This window comes from Dasypus novemcinctus, chromosome 19, assembly GCF_030445035.2.
Source record: "Dasypus novemcinctus isolate mDasNov1 chromosome 19, mDasNov1.1.hap2, whole genome shotgun sequence".
In the NCBI taxonomy this organism is placed as follows: Eukaryota; Metazoa; Chordata; class Mammalia; order Cingulata; family Dasypodidae; genus Dasypus; species Dasypus novemcinctus.
In genome coordinates, this window is record NC_080691.1 from 81,383,610 (window position 1) to 81,393,304 (window position 9,695).

At 47.8% G+C, this 9,695-nt stretch overlaps 1 pseudogene; it reads right to left on the reverse strand.

Annotated features, from left to right (window-relative positions):
- Positions 1 to 7,313: 7,313 nt before the first annotated feature.
- On the reverse strand, positions 7,314 to 7,874 carry LOC105746660 (GTPase NRas pseudogene; annotated as a pseudogene).
- Between the last annotated feature and the right edge of the window lie 1,821 nt (positions 7,875 to 9,695).

The window sequence follows — 9,695 nt, forward strand, 5'->3', positions numbered from 1 at the left end:
GAGCCACATTCGCTCCCCCATATATTTCTTTTTTTTTTTTTTGCAGTTTTTATGTCTTTTTTTTTAAAGATACGTAGATCACCAGAAAAAGTTACATTAAAAAGTATAAGAGGTTCCCATACACCCCCCACCCCCCACTCCTCCCACATCAACACCCTCTTTCATCGTTGTGACACATCCATTGCATTTGGTGAACACATCTTGGAGCCCTGCTGCGCCGCATGGATCATAGTTGACATTGTAGCTCACACTCTCCCCCAGTCCATTCGGTGCGTTGTGGCAGGATATATCATGTCCAGCCTCTGCTCCTGCAGTATCATTCAGGACAACTCCAAGTCCTGAAAATGCCGCATGTATTTCTTTGGTGACATGCATGTTCAGTTGTTTTGCCCATTAAAAAACGTGTTACTTATTTGCTTTCTTACTGTTGAGTCCTGAGAGGTCTTTATATATTCTGCGTACAAGTCCTTTAGCAGATAATGAGATTTGCAACTATTTTCTCCCAGGCTGTGGTTTTCTAAGGGCAGAAGTTCTTTGTATCGATGAAATCCACTTTATCCATTATCCCAACGGATAGGGCTATTGGCGTTATGAGAAATATTTGCGACAGAAGACTTTCTCCTCTGCTTTCCTTTAGAAGTGTTACAGTTTTGGCTTTTACGTTCAGGCCGATGGTCTGTTTTGAGTCATTTCTGTATGTAGTGCAGGGATGGGGCAAATCTGTATAAACGTCAGCCAGCATTTCTTAAGACAGATGGACATTCTATAGAACTCCAGCACAATGTTCAAAATCGAGAAAGTTAGTGGTGATAAGAACTTTTATTGGAAAGTGGATGTAGCTCAAGTGGTTGAGCGCCTGCTTCCCAAGCACGAGGCCCTGCGTTCAGTCCCTGGTACCTCCTAAAAACAAAACAAGCAAACACACAACCAAAAAACCACCTCTCATTGGGGGAGCTGATGGAGCTCCATGGTTGAGCGCCTGCGTCCCACGCATGAGGTCCTGTGTTCAATCTCCAGTACCTCCTAAAAAAAAAAGTGAATCCTCGTGATACAGTATCAACATTGTACACTGCCACAAACGTACCACACGAATGCAAGATGTTAATAGCAGAGGAAATTGGGGAGAGAAGGGGTAGGAGAGGAAGTCTACGGGGACTCTCTGTACTTTCTGCTCAATTTCTCTGTACACCTAAAAATACTCTAAAAATAATGTCATTATTTTTTTAAAAAGCGAACTAACCCAGGCCAGCCTGTCCAAAACTCCCATCTCCTCCATGATGGGAAGTTTTCTCCACTCCCTTTCTCGGCTGGCCATGTGCCTGGGAGAATTCGGGGTGGAGGCTCCTGGGGGGGCCCCCTCCGTGCCCTGTGCCCCCTGCCTCGCCTTGCCCATGCCCTGTATCTGCCTGGCCATCTCTTCCTGGCAGGGGAGGTGGGCAGGCTCAGGCAACTTCCATCCCAGGGGGCTGCAGAGGGAGAGCAAGTCAGAGGGTGGCGGTGCTCCGGGAATGGCGGGGACAGAAGAGGACAGATTCTAGAGCCTGACGTGGGTCGGAGAGCAACCGCACAGGCTCCTTCTGCTGCAGCCTGCCTGTCGTCATGGAAACCCAAGCCACTCTCTCCTGAAGGACCCATTAAGGGACAGGGTATAATCAGCGCTCCCCGGCAGACCCCCGTCCATTAGGGCCCCGTCTGTGGCGCTGCAGCCTCTGAGTTCTCTTCTCCTACCTCACCCACCCCCCTCCCAAAGCGACAGTCACCAAAACGTACCTGGGGGCCAAGCGGGCAAGGGAGAGGACCCACAGGGTTTCGGAAGCCGGGACTTGTCCGAGTTCCAGTCCCGGCTGCAGAGAGCTCGCTGTGGCACAGAGGGAAACAATGTCGCCGATACACCGGCTCTGAGAGCTGGAGGAAGAGTGTAGGGCAGCGGTAAGAGGCACCGATTCTGCCTGCATTCAAATCCTGGCTCTGCTCCCAACCCGCTGTGTGGTCTTGGGCAACTCACTCTACCTCTCTGGGCCTCAGTTTCCTTTTTTTGGTCATATGGGGGAAAAGAATAGTCCCTAATGCTGTTAAAGAAACAAAATGTGGCCCATGCGTATGACGGAATATTAGCCTTTCGGGAGGAGGAAGAAGGTCGAGCTACGCTCCAACGTGGTCGAAACGTAAAGGCATGGTACTAAGTGACATGAAATATCCAGAACAAACAAATCCGTAGAGACAGAAAACAGACCCGTGGGGTCCAGGGCTGGAGGACTGGGGGGCGACTGCAGAGAGGTACAGGGTTTCCTTTTGGAGGGATGAGAAAGTTCTGGAACTAGGAAGAGGTGACAGCTGCATAACATTGTGAATGTAATGAGTGCCCCTGAGTCGTTACTTCAAAACGATTAAAAGGGTCCATTATAGGCATGAGTATTTTCTGACAATTAAAACAGAGAAAACCAAAGAAAATTAAAAAACCAATGTCTCGCCTAGACCAAGCATTCAGTAAACATTCGCAGGTAGACTCACGCTGCAAACGCCGTCTCCCCAGCTCTCAATGCTTAACGAAACGTTTTCGGTTTAACAAAGTTATTGGACCCCGAGCATGTGAGGATTGGAATTGGCATCCCGCGTCCCAGCGGGTGGGCAGGGGCTTGGTTGGACTTGAGCTGTGCAGTTCTGAAGGTTCATAGGTGGGACAATTCTGGCACCACAAGGTGGCAATTCCTCTTTTCCGTGGCATGGCTAGCCCAGGAGGGGTGCTGCAGGGTGGTCATTTATAGCTGTCCATCTATGTGTCATCGACGTGATTTGGAGCCAGTCTGCCCGGCGGGAGCTCTGTAGGAAAGAGGAATCTCCATGTACACATCCATAAGATATGGAAAATGACACTGGCCTTACAGGGTATTATGCAGGAACACGATAAGCATTTTTTAAAAAGACTTATTTATTTATTCCTCCCTCCCCACATTGTCTACTCTCTGTGTCCATTTGCCGTGCGTTCTTCTGTGGCTGCTTGTCTTCTCTTTAGGCGGCACCGGGAACCGATCCTGGGACTTTCCGGAATGGGAGAGAGGCGCTCAATCTCTTCTACCACTCAGCTCCCTGGTCTGCTGCGTCTCTTACTGTCTCTCCTCTGTGTCTCTTTTTGTTTCATCTTCCTGCGCCAGTTCTCCGCTTGGGCCAGCACTCCTGCATGGGCCAGCACTCCCCTCGGGCCAGATCGTTGCACAGGCCAGCTTGCCCTCACCAGGAGGCCCTGGGAAGCGAACCCTGCACCTCCCATAGGGTAGACGGGAGCCCAACTCGTGAGCCACAGCCACGTCCCACGATAAGCATTTTTGAGGCGACCTTCACCACTTGTCACCAATATTTCCTCCCTTTGTGGGCACGTGGCAGGGTCACACGTCCCACCGCCATGTGGTTGGGTGGCATGTGCCTAGCTCTGGGCGATGAGCTGTGAGAGAAACAACACATGGTACTTCTGGATCGAGGTTTTAATCGCCAGTAGGAGACCCTCTCGAGTTCTCTCTGGCAGGGAGACCAGCAATAGTCAGCATAACGGTGACTCATCAGCTTGGGTCTCTGAGTGACAAAAATTAGCTGTCCTCCTGCTAATGCATGATGGACGTGTAGGAAGATCACAAAGGAAGCTTAAGATTTTAAGCCATGATATATGTTTTTTGTTGTTATTACTGAAGCATATCCTAGACTATCCAGATTGATAGACCTTCCTTCCTTCCTTCCTTCCTTCCTTCCTTCCTTCCTTCCTTCCTTCCTTCCTTCCTTCCTTCCTTCCTTCCTTCCTTCCTTCCTTCCTTCTTTCCATCTTTCTTTCAAAGAATTTATCAATCCATCCTTTTCTCCCTTTTCTGCTTTTCTTCCCGCGTTGTCTCTCTGCTTGTTGTCGTGGTTGTCGCCATCCTCGTCATCCAGTATCGCACACCTACCATGTTGCAAGGCATGATGCGTGCGTTTCCATCCACCCTCTCCTCGGGCTTTCTCAGAGTTTGAAGGGAGGGACCACAATGGCCATTTTACAGATGAGGAAACTGAGGATGGAGCGAGGAAGCAACTTGTCCTTCCCTTCCCCACATGCTTCGCCTCCTGCTTCTCTGTCCCACGTAAAGGTCTCTAATCCCACCACAGAACTAGAAAATACTTTTGGTGCCCACTTTGCCTGGGGCTCAGGACATCAGCAGGTAAGTCTCTGACAGTCGCGAGAGCCCACAGACTTTTCATAATGCCAAGACGCAGTCACCAAGGCTGCCTAATTTTCACTTCCAACCCATGTAGCTGCTCAAGGACGGGGTCTCTTACGGTCACTATGAATCTCTGGAAATTTCCTTCCTATAATGATACCTACGGAGATAAGTTGTCATTTCAAACTCCTCTTCTTCCCACAAATACAACTAATTTAGTTTTTTGTGTGTTTGTTTAGGAGGTACCTGGGATTGAACCCAGGACCTTGTACATGGGAAGCAGGTGCTCAGCCACTGAGCTACACCTGCACCACACATTCAGCTTTTTAAAACAGATTTATGTATTTCCCCCCTCCACCTCCCCCCGCCCTGCTGTTTTTGCTGTCTGTGTCCATTCGCTGTGTGATCTTTTGTATCTGTTTCTCTTTGTCTTCTCTTCTCATTTTCTCCCCTCTGGGATTCATCGGGATTCGATCCTGGGGACTTCTGATGTGGAGAGAGATTTTCTGTCAGCTGCTCCACCTCAGTTCCTGGTTTCTCTGCTGCGCTTCACCTTGACTCTCCCCTTTGTCTCTCTTTTGTAGCGTCATCACCTTGCTGCGTGACTCGCTTGGGCGGACACTGGCTCACCACGCGGGCACTTGCGCGGGCACTCAGGTGACCATTCAGGCACTGGCTCGCCACGCGGGCACGCTTCCCCTTCTTTTTCCCCCAGGAGGCCCCAGGGATGGAACCCGGGTCCTCCCATATGGAAGGTGGAAGCCCTATCACTTGAGCCACATCCTCTTCCCACATTGAGCTCTTGTTGCCTCCATCCTGGGCTGCATCCTCTGGTCACTTTTTTTTCTGTCCTGGTCTGTCTCTCCAGGATCTTGAAGCAGCTGCCACAACCTGGGTGCCTCTGATAAGGACCTGTGCCCGCCAGCTCTGCCTTATTGCTTCTACGTGTGCTTTCCTCCTTCTTCAGGGCCTTATAACTCGAATTTGGAATATCAAATCTGTAAGACAGAGTTACAGGAGGTCTCGTGGAAACTGGTTTGGCAAATGTCAACTATATGTTTCCAACTGTTTGCGATATTTCTAACAGAGATGGCTAGTTCCCCCTTCTCTCTCACAGAACCAGAACGCCCCATTTTTAGATAAGTTCATCAGGGCCTCCCAAAGCACAGGCTATGTTCCAATCTACAGTGTGGCGTTTTAGAACGCGTTGGTAATTCTTTTTTTTTTTTTAAGATTGATTTTTTAAAATTTCTCTCCCCTTCCTCCCCCCAGTTGTCTGCTCTCTCTGTGCATTCGCTGTGTGTTCTTTTGTGTTCGTCTATATTCTTGTCAGCAGCACCCGGAATCTGTGTCGTGTTTTGTTGCATCATCTTGCTGCACCAGCTCTCTGTGTGTGTGGCGCCACCCTGGGTGGGCTGCGCTTTTTTCGTGCTGTGTGGCTCTCCTTGGCAATGTGCACTCCTTGCGCGTGGGGGTCTCCTACACGGGGGACACCCCTGCGTGGCAGGGCACTCTTTGCGCGCATCAGCACTGCGCATGGGCCAGCTGCACACGGGCCAGGAGGCCCGGGGTTTGAACCATGGGCCTCCCATGTGGTAGGCAGATGCTCTAGTAGTTGAGCCACGTCCACTTCCCATCATTAGTAATTCTGATGCACCATGGATACCAACACAGTGATATAGAAGGAGAGTGGATTACCATCGGGGTACAGTAAACCAGTCCCAAACCATCTACACTCAGACTGTACAGTGGCAGAAAAGAAACGCATTTCAATTTTTTAACTTAAAAATTAAGTTGTATTTTTCACACTGTAAAGTGCATAGATCTTAGGTGTGCAAGTCGATGAGTTGTTTCATTGAACATAAGTTTATCAGTAAGCTAGAAGAAACAGACAACACACATTTTAAAGGCAGTAATCCACAAAAACTGTGGAGAGTAGGTAAAATGTAAGTGAAATAATTCATAGTTGCTTCCAGGTTCAACTTCCTCTTTGGAGAACCCCAGAGACAGGCTCCTGGAAGGTGAGCGTCACACAGAGAAGACAGGGCATCTGCTGCCATGCAGAAGGATCTTTCCCTTAAAGGACAGACTGACCATACATCTGTCGCAGACATTCATTTTCCTAAGGGTTTTTGAGACATCGACTCCCCTCAAGTATCATAAAGGGAGTCGATTGTCAAGGAAGTTCCTGGGAAAAAGGCACTTCACTGGGCAAGTTGGGTTTAATTACAAGAAAGTTGAGAAGACTAGGATAGACTCCAAAGTCAGTAGGGGGGTTGGGGGTATATGGGGACCTCATATTTTTTGAATGTGACATTTAAAAGAAAATAAAGAAGAAGAAAAAACCCGCCAGTATTCACTTTTGTGTTTATGAATCCAGAGCAGATGCCAGTTTAGGGAACATAGCTGATGCATTGAAACAAACCAAACACCAGTGATCTCTGCGAAACTAATTTATGGGGGGGCAGATGTAGCTCATGTGGTTGAGCGCCTGTTTCCCATGTGCGAGGTCCCGGGTTCTATTCCCAGTGCCTCCTAAAAACAAAACAAACAAACAAACGATAAAACCAACTGTCATTGGGGAGCAGATGTAGTTCAGTGGTTGAGCGCCTGCTTCCCATGTATGAGGTCCTGGGTTCAATTCCTGGGACCTCCTAAAAAACCAAACCAAACCTATTTTATGACATTTCCCCAAAAACCTATATAGCTCCAAAGTTCATCAGTAAGAAGGAAAAAAAAAAGTCCCCAGCAGTTGCTACTTTAGAGCTCAAGACACTGTTTTCAACAGAATTTCAGGTCTACGGTTTGGTTCTCTGTTTCAGAGCATGAATTGCTTTTCAGATGAAAAACCTGGGGTGGGAGAAAGAGGAACACCCAGGGCAGAAAAATACTGGAGTGTAGCAAGAGGTGCATTTCTCTGGTCAGAAAACCAAGCGAGGTGGTAGTTATTCTGAGAACTTCTCAAACAGAGAATATTGTGCTAATCCACTGAGAGTTGGGGAAGTAGCAGGAGCTTCTCTGTGAGACTGAAGATAGCATCAGGAATAATTCTCCAGGAAAGTCAGGGTCAGACATCAGTGCAGCTTGAAAGCAGCTCTTTTCTAATGATAGAACTTTATGTGTATCCTGTTACATCACCGCACACGGCAACCCCATTCAACCTTGAGTCCCATCATCCCTGCGGTTGAGTTTTCTCCTTCGGTACTGACGTGTTTCTCTTACCAGCATGTAAGAGGCATCTTCTACACCCTGTATGGTCTTGGCTGAGGTTTCGATGAATGGAATCCTATAACTCTTGGCCAGTTCATGGGCTTGTTTTATGTCAACTGTCCTCGTTGGCAAATCACACTTGTTTCCTCTCAGCACCATAGGTACATCATCTGAATCTTTAATTTGCTTAATCTGCCCCTGTAGAGGTTAATGTCTGCAAGTGTATTATTGTGGCAAACACACAAAAGAAGGCTTCGCCTGTCCTTATGAATGGTTCCTCCATGGCGCTGTACTCCTATGGACCAGCTGGATCCAGTAGGTCCAACAGACAAGTTTCACCATCTACAACCACCTGTTCTCAGTAAGAATCCTCTATGGTGGGGTCATAATTACTACAAAGTGGCCCTGGATTAGCTGAATTGCCAGTGCGCTTTTCCCAACACCACCTGCTCCAACCACCACCGGTTCATAGTCAGTCATCTCACACCAGCAAGAATCTCAAGCACCACTGCCTCCACTTCACACCGATTCAGAATTACAGCCAGCAAAAATGCTGGAGACCCCGGAACTGCCATGAACAGCCCCCACCAGGGAGCGACACTTTCAGCCCCGCCCAAGTCCATGAGTTTTGGTAACAGTATACCCCATAGAACCACCACGTTAACCAAGGTAGATAACTTTTCAGCACCCTGGACAGGCCCCCATCCAGTTGATTCCTACCCATTCCAGATCACCTAGGGTTCTGACTTCTATTACCTTAGATTAGTTTTGTCTGATCTTGAATGTCATGTAGATGCAATCATAGTATGTACCCTCTTTAAAAATTTCTCCTCCCCCCTTTGTTTTGCACTCACTGTCTGCTTGTCTTCTCTCTAGGAGGCAACGGAACTGAACCCAGGACCCCCCACCTGAGCCACCTCCTCTCCTTGCTTGTTGTGTCTCTCTTTGTGTTTCCTCAATGCATCATCATCTCGTTGAGTCAGTTCACCATGCCAGCTTGCTGTCTTGCTCGTCTTCTCTAGGAGGCACCAGGAACTGAACCTGGAACCTCTCTTGTGGTAGGCGGGCACCCAACCGCTTGAACCACATCCACTTCCTATGTAATCTTTGTATCCAGTTTCTTTTGCTCACTATGTTTTTTCTTTTTAAGATTCATCCATGTTGTGTGTATCACTAGTCCCTGCCTTCTTCCCACCCCCACCCCCCGTTTATCCATTCCTGGTTAGTTTTTTAGCAATTATGACTAAAGTCATTATAAGTACTCTAGTAAAAATCTTTTTGTATACGTGGGAGTTCATTTCTCTTGTACGTAAATCTAGGCATGGAATTGCTGTGTCAAAGTAAACTTCCATCTTGTTTAAGCCACTGTTATTTTGAGTCTCTATTGGAGCAACTGGACTATGTTCCTGCATATTTTTCTTTCCTTTGTCCCTGGCCCCAATCTTCTGTCTCTCCATCACTCCTGCTTTCTGGGATCACCTCCCAAATAAATCACACACACCTGGGTCCTTGGCTCAAGACTCTGCTTTCATGGAATTTCAAATTAAGATAATTGGACACTGATCAACTATAAGATAGCTTAATAGGTTGTGCCCTTAGTTCTGGATGTCCAGTGCATTTGGTGGGGGCAAGGAGAGAAGTTTCTAGAGTTGGATTTCAGGAGAGGACTGTGTCAGATACTCGTGATCTAGAAGGTTAAGAAGATAGCGCCTTCTTACCTATGAGAACACACCTGGTGCATTCAGTTTAAAACATCCCGTGCACAGATGATTCAGATCAGAAAATCTGGTAGTATGCTCTGGCTTATTGTCTTTACAAATGGACTAATGAAACGTCAGCCACATACTTAAATTGTAGACTTTCCCCCTCTGTTGTCTCTTCCTCCTTATTCTCCTCCATCTTTACCCTCTTTTCACAAACTTGAAACCAGAAAGGCACCACAACAGGCTGGTGTTCTGGGAGACATGCTCTTGGTTTTATGGGTTTCCCCTTGGAGTCATCTGGGTCAAGGCGAAAACTTTGAGGATCTGCAAGTTCAGTCCAGCTATATTGCCCCAGTGAGTTCAGGCTTTGAAAAGAAAAGCCTGTTCATTCCCTTGGGATAGGAGGAGACATGTCTCATTTTTCCCAACAAGACATCATCAGGAAATAAGGTATAATTAGTTCCTCTATCCAGTTAACTAGCCAGAGCTGCAAAACATAGTAGGGTAAGGATGTGACTTCTTCACCTTTTTAGTGTCTGCAGCCCCTGAGCAGCCCCAAGCTGGACCCTTGGAGGTGGCCGGGAAGGGGTGGTGACCT